Source organism: Gracilinanus agilis, chromosome 3 (genome assembly GCF_016433145.1).
Source record: "Gracilinanus agilis isolate LMUSP501 chromosome 3, AgileGrace, whole genome shotgun sequence".
Taxonomy (NCBI): domain Eukaryota; kingdom Metazoa; phylum Chordata; class Mammalia; order Didelphimorphia; family Didelphidae; genus Gracilinanus; species Gracilinanus agilis.
The window spans coordinates 425,416,255-425,429,391 of record NC_058132.1 but is presented as its reverse complement, the minus strand read 5'-3'; positions in this window follow the sequence as shown (position 1 = coordinate 425,429,391).

The following is a 13,137-nucleotide window of genomic DNA, read 5'->3' as shown; positions in this document are numbered from 1 at the left end:
TTTACTATTCCAAGCTATATCACATCATCATCTTATACTGTCTCTGAATTGACTCAGAAGAAGGAATAGAAGAAGAAGTCATTATGGTCCCACCACTACACTCTCTGCTTTCCTGGGATTGGCTTAATTCTAGATGGAAAGGCTTATTACCAATATATATTTACTTGGTGATCAATTATTTCACCATGACAATTTATGAAACAAAGAAAAGTAATGAATGATCTTCAGTCCTAAATGATCATCTTATGTTTTTAATAGCAAAGAAGGTGATAAATAGTGCTTAAAATCACAGTTTTTATACCATTGACAATCATTGACTTAATTATTAGTATTCTAAATATTGCTATAATGAGTTTTCTTAATTTCATTCTGTCTCCTTAGGAGCAGAATTTCTACGTTAGAGGGAGTTACTTAATCTCACTCTGTCTCTTTAAGAGTAGAATTTATAAGGAACAGCTAGAGTTAGTTCTGGGCTCCATTTTCTCTGGCTCTCAGGGAACAGGAGTTCGGAAGGGTTTGGTGTTGCTCTCTGTCAAGAGGATCTGAAAGTTGGGTTCTGAAAGTTTGGTTTCAGATACTTTTAAGGAGGTGTTGGAGATTAATGTTCATTGATTTAGCTTAGGTAAGATGTATAGCGATTTATAATCTTAGTTAGACAGAGTAAGTGAGATAGGTCTGTTTTGTCAGGCAAGAAGATCCTACCCAAGAAGGCACTTAGATTTAGGGTTTATTAGAGATTTTATTATAGGATTGGAATTTAGGCATAGTTTTACAATATAAGAGCTATAATCTCCTGTTCCCTACCTCCTATTTCCTATCCCAACTCTCCTCTGAATAAATAAGGGTTAGTAGTGTAGTACCAAACGGATCTCCAGACTTTTATCAGACTACTATCAATATTTATTAACCATAGAAATATGAGATTCCTGTCCAATAAACAGTAAATAGACATCATGAGTACTAGAGGAACTCAATTTAAATAAAATCAGATAATAATAAAAAGAAATTAGAGCAGTCAGTTGTTTTTTTCCAAATTGGAAAGATTATTGGGCCTCTTGGAAAGGAAAATGAAAATAGTAAAATTAGTTTCATTGTATGCCCCAAAGTGATAAGAAACATCATTTAAAAGGACAATTGCTTATTTTTGCCTTAAACTGCTGGTGTTGAAAATAAATCTTAAAAAACAACATTATGATAGTGTGAATTTAATATTTGTATGAATTTAAAATCTCAACTTCCCTAAGACAGTACCTGCATATCTCATGTTTCTACACTTATGTATTTATTGTGTGTGTGATTTATATCATAGTAATTCACCTATAAAAACATGTGAGATTTAGCATTTATTGGATATCACATATTTAGGGTTCTGTCTTCCACCAAAGTCTTAAAGTAATACTAACCATTTTTTCTACTGGAATGCAATTTGTACCTTGTGTCCGAGTCTATAAATATTACAACAGGTTTCATACAGATTTAAAGCTGTGTAAAATACATATATAAAAGGAAGAAAGGCAGGTTCAAATCCTGAAAAGGGCTTTGCTGACATATGAACATCTTAATAGCCAAGAACATGGTTGGTTCAGAGATGGTTCATTTAGTACCTTGCTGCTGCTTAGTTTCATTCTGTGCTTTTTCTGGATTTTCTAATTTTCATGGATAGTGGAAAAGTTTTGATATAGAGAAACTGGAGACTTTGAAACCCAATAACTCTCAGGAGGGCTGTCTTTATAGTTGCCTGGATATAAGTTAATCATCAGAAATTAAACGTAAGGAATAGAAAAGAAATGTGAAATAGTGGCAAAGAGCCACTTGCTCTGGGTTCAAGTCCATGCCCAGAAGGTGCTCTCTCCTAATCTCCACCATCCTCTGCATGAAGTTTTTTTCTGATCTCCCCAAATATTCGTTTTCTCTCCCCAAATATTTTATATCTCATTACTTTGTATTTATTAACTTTATATTTCTTTGTACTCCCCAATTAAAATATAAACTCATTACAAATAGGGATTATTTCATTCTTTATAGTTAGTTGTTTTTCTAGCACCTGTCACGATATCTGGCACTATCTTAATAAATGTTGATTAGTTAATAAAAGAGCTAAAACAAATGAAGCTATTGAATTACAAAACAAAAGAACATGGCAAAGCACAGTTTTCCTATGAAAAAGAATTAGAAGATGGGAGCACAGAAAATTCGAGGATTTTTTTTAATGATCATTTTGTTTGTAATTTCCTATTTTCTTTCTTAAAATGTCAATAAAATGTTTTAATCCCAAAATAGTTTAGCTCATTATTATCCATTTTTCATGACAGTTAATCATAGAAACACACCAAAACATGACTCTAGTAATAAGTAGAAGCCTTGTTTTCTTCTTTTGAAACAATTTGAAGCAAATGTTGCTGTCCACTTGATCAGATATCATTGAGACCAATACAACATGGATAAAAAATAACTTGAGGTAGTTGGAAACAAAATCCAGACTGGTGCTTCCATTTTATAGCTTCTGGAGAAATATATACAGTAAAATATAGGAAGTAATAATTTGTTTAGATGATTCTAATAGCTCTTATTCAATAAAACATGCTGATTAATGAGCTTTTTAAAAAATTTTACACAAAAGGGAATATTTGCCAGTGTTTATGTTTTATTTTAAAGTGTCTATTTCAGCAGAGTTTACCCAGACAGTATATCAAATCTGATGGAGTTTTCTATATTTATTTATGGGCTATTTGTAGAACACATATGGCAAATGAATTTCTGTGAGGTGTTGTGTAATGTTTATTTTATGTTTGAATATTTTAAGCTGTGTCTACACAGTAAAAAAAAAAGTTAATACAGCTTAATGATATATATTCATTTACATAAGGTACATTATATGAAATCATAAATATAAAACAAAAATATTTTGTCCTTTTTACTCTAATATATATTTTCCTATAAATTATAACATCACTGTACATATTTTAGTTTAAGATTTCAAGTTTAAGATTAGTGAATGAGTCCCTATTACTTCCATATCACAGGCTTCTTCCTTCTTTTTTAAAAAAAATCTGAAACCCAGACACTGAGTTTATGTGTAATTATAATCTAATCATTGATTAGAGTTAAAAATTGCTCCTTAATTACAAGTTAAACACTGTACATATTTTAGCCATACAACCCATCTAACTATATGTTGTGTGTGTTACACAGGCCTGGGTGAGTGAATAGCTCAGAATTGGAAAGCAAACAGCTGTTGTAGCCTGATTTGAGTTCAAATAGTGTGAGTGTTTAGTCTGGCGTGCTGTTTCGGGAGATATTGGCAGCTGGGTCAAACAAAGTCATTCCTCTGGCTCCTTTCCCAGCCAGCTTCTACTAGTATTTAGGTACTAGTGCAGTGTAGGTTCCTTTTCTCAGCCGTAGTCCAACATCTGACCCCACCCTCTTTGCTTAAAAAAAAAAAATAAATAAATAAATAAAAAGCCTTTTTTTTTTCCTTTAGGAAAAATGTATTATGCAATGCCTCACACTAATTATGTATTGTGAATGTATTTTATCTTAAAAACTGAAGAATCGAGGTTTCAGAATAACGTAGAAAGCAGTTACGTAGAGGACTAGATTAATAAAAAGGAGCCTTTATGTTTGTGAAAGAATATGAAAGCATAGGGGGAAAAAAGCAAGAAGACACGTAGGTAAGGCTGTGTACTACATCTACTTCTGTGTTAAAGTTGGAGGTTGGAGTGAGGATGGGGCGGGCAGTATAGGTGAGGTTGGTGAACTGCAGTGACTCAAGTTTGCAGTGCGTTATCGGTTTTCTGGAAGTTTAAAAGATAGCGTATTAAAAAAAAAAATCGAAGTAGGGAATGATTTCGTTTGCTTCATTTTGTTTCCTGAAAACTCAACTGTTATGCTTTCCTTAAGATCTATTATATGGAAAAAATTCTTTCTAGATTGCTATAGGATAAAACTATTTTAGAAGGAATGCCAACAAGTTTTACAATCCTTGGAAAGCAGTAAAAACAGTATTTAACCTCCGCAAAAATTTAATGTCATCCTGAAAAGAATATTAAGTGATCTTTGTTTCTTAGTTTTTAGGTTTAGTGGTGGATTTAGCCTATTGGATCACATTTTTCGTTAAATGTAGAAGGCTGCCATGAATCAGTAATGAATCTCTTGTGCACATGATTTGGGCATTTTGCCAAAATCAACTTCCTCGAAGCAAGCTTTCTCTAAAAGAACATGGTGCATTAGCATGTGTTTGATTAGAAATCATGTCTGTAAACTTCCACAACATGTGGGCCTGTCAAAAATGACTTTATACAGTAGATTTGAGACGCTCATTTTTGTTTCTGATTTTTTTCCTTAATGTACAAAGTTATTGTCACAAATTTCCTTGCTCCTTGCCACCTAAAATAGGTTCTGAAAAAATAGCTTTAGAGTGGGGGAGATTTGTATTATTTTTTTTTCTTCTTTTAGCCAACCAAAGTAAGGTTAATTATATCACACTTCAGGATAAATAAGAATTGAATTCCTAAAACTTAATCTCTGAAAGCAAGATTTGGTGAAACAGTAAGTAATGAAGTATTCCAGAAGTTTCTTTGTGTGTACTGTTAAACTTAACCTATTTTAATGAAATTTTAAAATGTATTTAAGTAAACTTTAAATGTGATCCTATAATGTTGATATCATTAAAGATCAAATTAATTATATGCATTTTGGAATTACTCTTAAACACTTTAAAAAGTTTAATATTTAAATATGCTAAATATTTTGTATTTGTTTGGTATTTTATAATAGAAGTGACTTTTCTGGAGTCAAAACTGAAGTTTACAATTCTTAAATAAAATCTGAAGTTTTTATTCATTTACACCTAGTGTCCACATTGTAAAACCTTTTTATATTGCTAAAAATGTTCTGAGAGCTAATTCACTTTTCCAACAATACAGGACAGTGATCAGAAACTATGCACTCATATTTCACATAGTATATTTCAGCTGAGTTTTAATCATCAAAGACAAGCAGTTCAATGGAATCTTAATTTATAAGCAATAATTATGGTGTCTCCAGAAAGCTTTCTTTGAAAAAATCCATTTTTAAGTCAGCTCTTCTAAATACTTTCCATTTTCCTTATATTTTTATTTTTATTTATACATTACATTAGAAAAGTAATAATACTCTTTCTTATATAAATCATTAAATTGCTTCTATTCTTTCTGTACAAGACTTTTGAAAAGTCTTTCTAATCAATTTTTTTCTATATATGATATTTTTCTTGATTACCATACCATGTAAGATGTCATTAATTTAAGGGATGAAAAACAACCTGGGAAACTTTAGGGACACTTAGTGACTTGAAAATTATTATTTCAGTAGGTTTTGCACAATGATACATGTATAACCCAGTGGAATTGCTTGTCAGCTGGGGGGTTGGGGGGAGGAGAGGGGTGGGAAAAATCATCAATCATGTAACCATGGAAAATGCAAAATGGAAAATGGAAAAAAATATTCTAAATAAATTTTAAAAAAGGAAAATTATTTCATTACAGTACAAATTAATTAAATGAAGAACACATCAAAGTGGATGACTTGAAATGGACACTATATATCTAAAGACTTGAAGAACAAACACTGACAACATACCAAGGAACCTAAATTCAGTTGAAGATGCCCAGTTGAGTAAAGTTAAAAACGTGTCAATTTCTAAGTCACAAGATTCACTGCTAAGAAACCTACTTTTTCTAGTAATAGCTTATAATTGTAGTGGCATATTTCAAAAGTGTAGTCATTTCATCAGGTTTATTAGCTAACCTTTAGGGAATTTAAATGTTATATAAGGGTTTCTAATTTTTCAAAATCAACTTTTAAAAAAATTAGAAATGCTATTATTTTAGTATTATATTAGTTTTTAAAATATTTTGTGAATTTACTACAGATAAGAATAACATAAATAATCTGTATCTTTATATTTCTTATTTCAACATTTATTTTAAAATGGCATTCCATTTCAAAGTGTTTTTCTTTATTCAAGAAGTAATTATTTTGTAAATCTTTCTTAGTAAAATTATGAAACTTTTTAATTTCTATCCTAATCAAGTCATAAAATGTGGCTTAATGTGCTAGTTTGATTTAAATGTTTTATTCTCCAAAGTACTTTTTCTGCTTAGAAAATTTTAGATGATGAGAGGATAGCATTATTTCAGTCTTGGGGGGAAATGAATTAATTCTTTACCCTTAATTTTCAAAATGTAAGTAAACAAGATGACTTTTTAAGAGAATTTCATTCATTTACATAAATGAAATGCTTTAGTTAAATTCAATTAATAAGATTAATAGTTGCATTAAATAGAACACAAACATCTAATTTTGGCAAGAAATTCAGTAAACTGTTACATAAAAATATTAAACAATAAATTCTTAGTTGTGTGATAAATTATAAAAGGGAAGCAAATAAAAGACTAATCTTTATTTTTAAGGGAAAAATGTGTAAAAAAAGATGTCATTTTGGAATGAAGTGCTAATGGTAATGCTTTGCCATATGAATACAAATGGATGTTGGAATATTATAAAATTAATTCTTTTCTAGCATGCATTCATTTATTTTCTCATGGAAAATGAAACTGTATGGACTAATGAAGTTTCTATGGATGTTCTTTTAAAAACGAAATACAATAAAGTGATTATGTCATTCACTGACAGGCAATTTTTGGATTTTTGTTCTAAACCAAAAGAATAATAATAATAATAATAACTCATTTAAATAGCTCACATTTGAGGATCTCAAAGCCTCCTAACCCACTTATCTTGTTGTTTAATTGTGCAGCTATTCACATGTTGAAGAGGAGGGAAATGCACAAAAATCATTCAGATTTCCACAGCAAGTAATTGTCACTAATTTTAGATCTCTTTCTGAGTTCTTTACAGATAGTACTAAAGTATCCCAAATCTGCCCAATTAAGGAAAGCTAACTTGATATTCATGCATAAACCTGGGTGGCCTCACAAATTTATACTGCTCTTCATAGGGCTAAATATAACTCATAATCACTATTGCAGGTGATTCAAAACAGATATCTTAATCTTACATATTTGTTTCATAAATATTTAATAATAATTTGTTTTTCAATTAGAAAGTCCATTGGACTGGGATTTAAACTTTAACACTTACTGTATGTCTTTGGATAGATCTTGGTTTCAATTTCTTCTATAAATTGAAGACTTGGAATTGGAGATCTCTAAGTGGCCTTCTAACCCTAACAAACTATCATATATACAAATATTTGCATATTTATATATACATATATATTTGTGGATCTTTGTATTGATAGAAGGACTTTTCCTCAGTGAGTTTTCCCTACGCCTATGAAATCATAGGTCCAATCCCTCCCTCTTCATATATTTATATGTACATTATACCCATGAAATATGCCATTGACTTGGAAGAACTAGAAATGAGTTGAAGTTTTAAGGAAGGAGTTATTTTGAACAATCATTTACAAATGCATTAACAACCAATCTTTTCATCTCCAAATGACCAGGTACAATTTATTCAGTCATATTTGGATAGAAATTTCTTGTGCTTTGACAGCTGTTTAAAGTCTGTTTAAAAGTTGCTTTAAGTTTGAAGTATTCATCTCTTTTTGTAGTTACAGTTAGTATAGTCTGCCTTCTCAGATGCCTTAAAAATGTATTCAATCTGGAGGCAGTTAAGAGGCTCAGCGGATTAAGAGCCAAGCTTAGAGATGCAGGGTCCTGGGTTCAAATTTGACATCAGACACTTCCTAGCTGTGTGACCCTGGACAAGTCATTTAATCCCTGTTGCCTAACCCTTATAGCCCGTCTGCCTTGGAACAAAATTGCAATTGATTCTAAAATGAAAAGTAAGGGTTTTTAAAAGATACATTCAGTTAACAACTAAAACTTTTACTAATATAGTATAGCCCTTAAATAAATCAGATAAACAATAAGCATTTATGAAGCACTTACTATATACAAGGAACTCTTTCGCCATATTGCTACTTCAAGCTTTATTTTTAAAAAGTATAAGTAAAAGAAAATCTTGCTTATATTTACTTGTTAAATAATTTCCTCAAACATAATTACATTTTGAATTTGCTAAAAAATATACACAAACCATTGTAAGCCTATCATCTTACTCATGTTTTGGACTTAATAGAAAGAAATCAATGGAATATACTATTCCATTCTCATAAATTCAGAAACTCAGAGCCTGGATTCAAGTAATTTAATAAATCTTTGGTCATGAAAACACTAAAAATATAAAGGGCCTTACATTGAATGCCTCTGCATTATCATGATTAAATAACTAAAAATAACCCAAGGTATTTTAGGAATGCCTTAACTTTAGAATCTTTGATACAGTGGTTTACAAAACAGGGAAAGGAAGCTCTCTTGAATTCAAGGGGTGATACAATGGATAGAGGGCCAGGTGTTCCAGGAATTCAAATCTGGCCAAAGATACTTACTAGCTATATGATCTGGAGCAAGTCACCTAACCCTGCTTGCCTCAGTTTCCATATCTGTAAGATAAATTGGAGAGGGAACTTGCAAACCACTTTAATATCTTTTCTTTTTTTTCCTTTTTCCATTTTTTAAAAAATAATATTTTATTTCCCCCCAATTACATGTAAAAACAAATTTTAACATCCTTTTTTAAAAGTTCTGAATTGTCTTCCTCCCTGTCACCATCCCTGAGATAGTAGGCTGTCTGACAAATATTTTACATGTGCAATCATGTAAAATATTTTTCATATTATTATTTTGTGGAAGATATCTCCAAAAAAAAAAGAATAAATAAAGTGAAACCATCACTTCTGTCTCTGGAGACATATGGTATTTTCATTTTGAAACTTTGGGATTGTCTTGGATCACTGTATTGTTGAGAATAGCTAGGTCATTCATATTTGTTCATAATACAATATTGCTGTTACTGTGTAAAGTATTCTGGTTTTGCTCACTTTCACTTTGCATCAGTTCATGTAAGCCTTTCCAGGATTTTCCAAAATCATCTTGGTCATCATTTCTTATAACACAATAGTATTCCATTACAATCATATACCACAACTCGTTCAGTCATTCCTCAGTTGATGAACAACCCCTCAATTTCCAATTTTTTGCCACCACAAAAAAAAAAGAGCTGCTATAGATATTTTTGTACAAATATGACCTCATCTCTTTTCAAAAAATTCTCTTTGGGATACAAACCTACTTCACAGGGTATGGACAGTTTTAAAGCCTTTTGAGCATAGTTCCAGATTGATCTGCAGAATAGTTGTATCAGATTACAATTACACCATCAGTGCATTATTTTTCCAATTTTCCCATATCCCCTACATCATTTATCATTTTTCTTTTACTGTCATATTGACTAGTCTGATAGATATTAAATGATACCTCACAGTTGTTTTAATATGCATTTCTGTATTAGAGTAATTTAAAACAATTTTCATGTGAGTAAAAATAACTTTTATTTCTTTGTGTGAAAACTGCCTGTTCATATCCTTTGACCATTTATCAATTATTTTTTAATTAATTTTATTAATTTTACTCAGTTCCATATGTATTTGAGAAATGAAACCTTTATTAGACATATTTGCCATAAAAATTTTCCCCAACTTTCTGCTTTCTTTTTAATCTTGGTTGCACTGATTTTGTTTGTAGAAAATCTTTTAAATTTAATATAACAAAAAAATCCCTTTGCATTCTGCAATGTTCTTTATCTCTTGTTTGGTTCTAAATTCTTTCCTTATCCATAGATCTGACAGATAAACTGTTCCATGCTCCCCTAATTTGCTTATGTATCACTCTTTGTCTAAATCATGTACCCATGATGATCTTAACTTGGTGTATATATATTGGTCTGTCCCCATGCTCTGTCAAACTATTTTCCAGCTTTCCCTGTAGTTTTTGTGAGATAGTGAGTTTTTGTCACCAAAGCTTGGATCTTTTAATTTATAAATAACTTAATGCATTTAATCTATTCCATTGATGAATCTCTTTATTTCTTAGCAAATACCAGATTGTTTTGATGATTACTGCTTTGTAACAGTTTAAGATTGGGTACTGTTAGACTACTTTCCTTAATAATTTTTTTTTCATAAATTCCTTTGGCATTCTTGACCTTTTGTTCTTCCAGATGAATTTGTTTTTATTTTTTCTAGCTCTATAAAATAATTTTGGGGCAGTTAGATTGGTATAGCACTAAGTAGATTACTTCAGGTAGAATTGTTGTTCTTATAATATTGACTCACTCTATCCATGAGCATTTAATATTTTCCCAAATTTTTAAATCTGATATTATTTGTGTAAAAAGTATTCTGTAATTCTGTTCATATAGTTCTTGAATTTTTCTTGTCAAGTAGATTCCCAAGTATTTTACATTATCTGCTATCAAATTTAATGGAATTTCTTTTTCTTTCTTTTGATACTGGATTTTGTTGGCAATATTTAGAAATACTGATGATTTATGTGTTTACTTTATATCCTGCATCTTTACTAACATTGTTAATTCAGGGCAGTTGAGTACAACAGATAGAGTGCCAGGTCTCAAGTCAGGAAGACCTCAATTCAGATCTGGCCTCACACATTTCCTAAATGTGTAACTCTGATCAAGACACTTAATTTCAATTTCCTAGCCCTTGCTGCTCTTTTGTCTTAGAATTGATACTAAGACAGAAGGTAAGAGTTATTTAAAAATAATAATAATAAAATTGTTAATTATTTCATCTTATTTTCGCTAATTTTCTAAGTATGCCATCATATCATCTGCAAAGAGTAATAGTTTTGTTTCTTCGTTGTCAATTCTAATTCCTTCAATTTCTTTTTCTTATTTCTATAGCTAGCATCTCTTGTACAGTATTGAATAATAGGAGTGATAGTGGGCATCCTTGCTTCACTCCTGATCTTTTTGGAAAGACTTCTAGTTTGTCCCCAATATAGAGTGCTTGAGATGGTTTTAAAATAGATATTATTTATTATTTTAAGGGAAACTCCATTTTTATATGCTTTCTAGTGTCATTAATACAAATGAATGCTATATTTTGTCAAAAGCTTTTTTACATCCACTGAGATACTTATATGGTTTATATATTCATTTCGTTATTCATATGGCCAGTAATGGTTATAGTTTTTCCAATACTGAATTAATCCTGTATCCTGAGTGAGTAATTTTTGTGACATATTGCTGTAATTTCTTTGCTATTATCTTATTTTAAAAATTTGCATTAATATTCAGGGAAATTGTTCTATAGTTTTCTATCTTTGTTTTTGCTCTCCCTGGTTTAGGTATCAGCACCATATTTGTGTCATAAAAGGCACTTGGTAGAACTCCATTTGTTTTTAAAAATAGTTTATATAGTACTTAGGTTAATTGTTTTTTAAATGTTTGGTAGAATTTGCTTGTAAATCCATCTGGCCCTGAAGATTTTTTCTTAGGAGTTCATTGTTGAGGTATTCAATTTCTTTTTCTAAAATGGGATTGTTTAAATATTCTATTTCTTCATCTATCAATATGGGCAGTTTATATTTTGGTAAATATTCATCCATTTCACTTAGATTATCAAATTTATTGGCATATAATTGGTTAAAGTAATTCCTAAGAATTGCTTTAATTCCCTTTTTATTGATCCCCTTTCACTTTTGATACTAGTAATTTGATTTTCTTAAACCAGCTTTTAACTTTATTTTTTAGTTCAATGGCTTTCTTACTTTCAATTTTATTGATCTCATCTTTGCTTTTTAAGATTCCAACTTGGCATTTAAATTGAGGTTTTTAATTTGCTCTTTTTCTGACTTTTTTAGTTGCATGTCCAATTCATTGATTTGTTCTTTCTTTAATTTATTGATGTATTCATTTAAAGATTTCCCCCTAAACTCTGTTTTGGCTATATGCCAGAACTATTGATATGTTGTGTCATTGTTGCTCTTCTCTTTAGTGAAATTGTTTGTTCTTTGACCCACTTATTTTTTAGAAATTCTCAATTAATTTTTCCATTTAATTCCAATCAATTTTTAGTTTTGAATTAATTTTTAATCTGTCCTTCTCTGGCCCTTTATTGAATGTGATTTCACTTGTATTAGGATCTGGAAAAGATGCACTTAATGTTTATGCTTTTCTGTATTTGTTTGTAAGGATTTATGTCTGAATTTGTAGTTAGTTTTTGTGGAGGTGTCATGTACTGCTAAGAAAAAAAATATTCTGTTCTATTTTCATTCAGTTTTCTCCAGAGGTCTAGCATATCTAATTTTTCTAAAATTCTGTTCACTTCTTTAACTTTTTTCTTGCTTATCTTTTGGTTAGATTTAGCTAATTCTGAGAAGGGAAAGTTGAGATTCCCAAACTAATATAGTTTTATTGTCCTTTTTCTGCCTATAAGCCATTTAACTTTTTCTTTAAAAAATTTGGATGCTATACCATTTGGTGCATATGTGTTCAGTATTACTTCATTGTCTATGTTATAATTATGGGAGGTCTCTTGATCTATTTGAGATGGAGATGGTAGAATGATGTACAGAGAAAAATAAGATGACCCTTCTCCCTTATAACAGTTGCCCAGGCAGGATCCTTCAGGCAGGACCCACCTGGGGTTAATTGATATGATGATTTGGGCTCTTTAGCTAGGATAATGCCTTGTATTCTGACTGTGATTTCTCCCTTCCCAAAACAAGCTTTGAAACTGCTTTAGGAAGGTATTTTAAACTTTATATTAAACAAGAAGGATATGGGTAAAGGACTGTGGTATAGGAGACCCTATTCTAATGGTTACTAATGAAATCTCAACTGCTAGCAGATGAAGAATCAATGTAGCTTCCCTCTGGTTTAGCCTGGCCAGGACTAAACCAGAGTAGGTAAACTGCTGGGATATCTTTGACTTCTTCTTCAATAGATCTTCAGCCTTACAGTTGAGTTATGTCCACCCTTTCCACCCTCTTCTTCGTTCCCTGCCCACTTACCGGATCCCTCCCGGGCCCTGGGAAACCTAGATATCTAGATGATGAAACTCCTAATATCTAGGGGCAGTAGACACCAAGGTGGTGGTCAGGTACAGGTTGTAACGGTATCTCAAGTACAGGAAGAGTTTGCAGAGAGATGTTTGCACCTCTCACTCCAAGACCAGGATCCACTGATCTCCAGCCTCAGCAC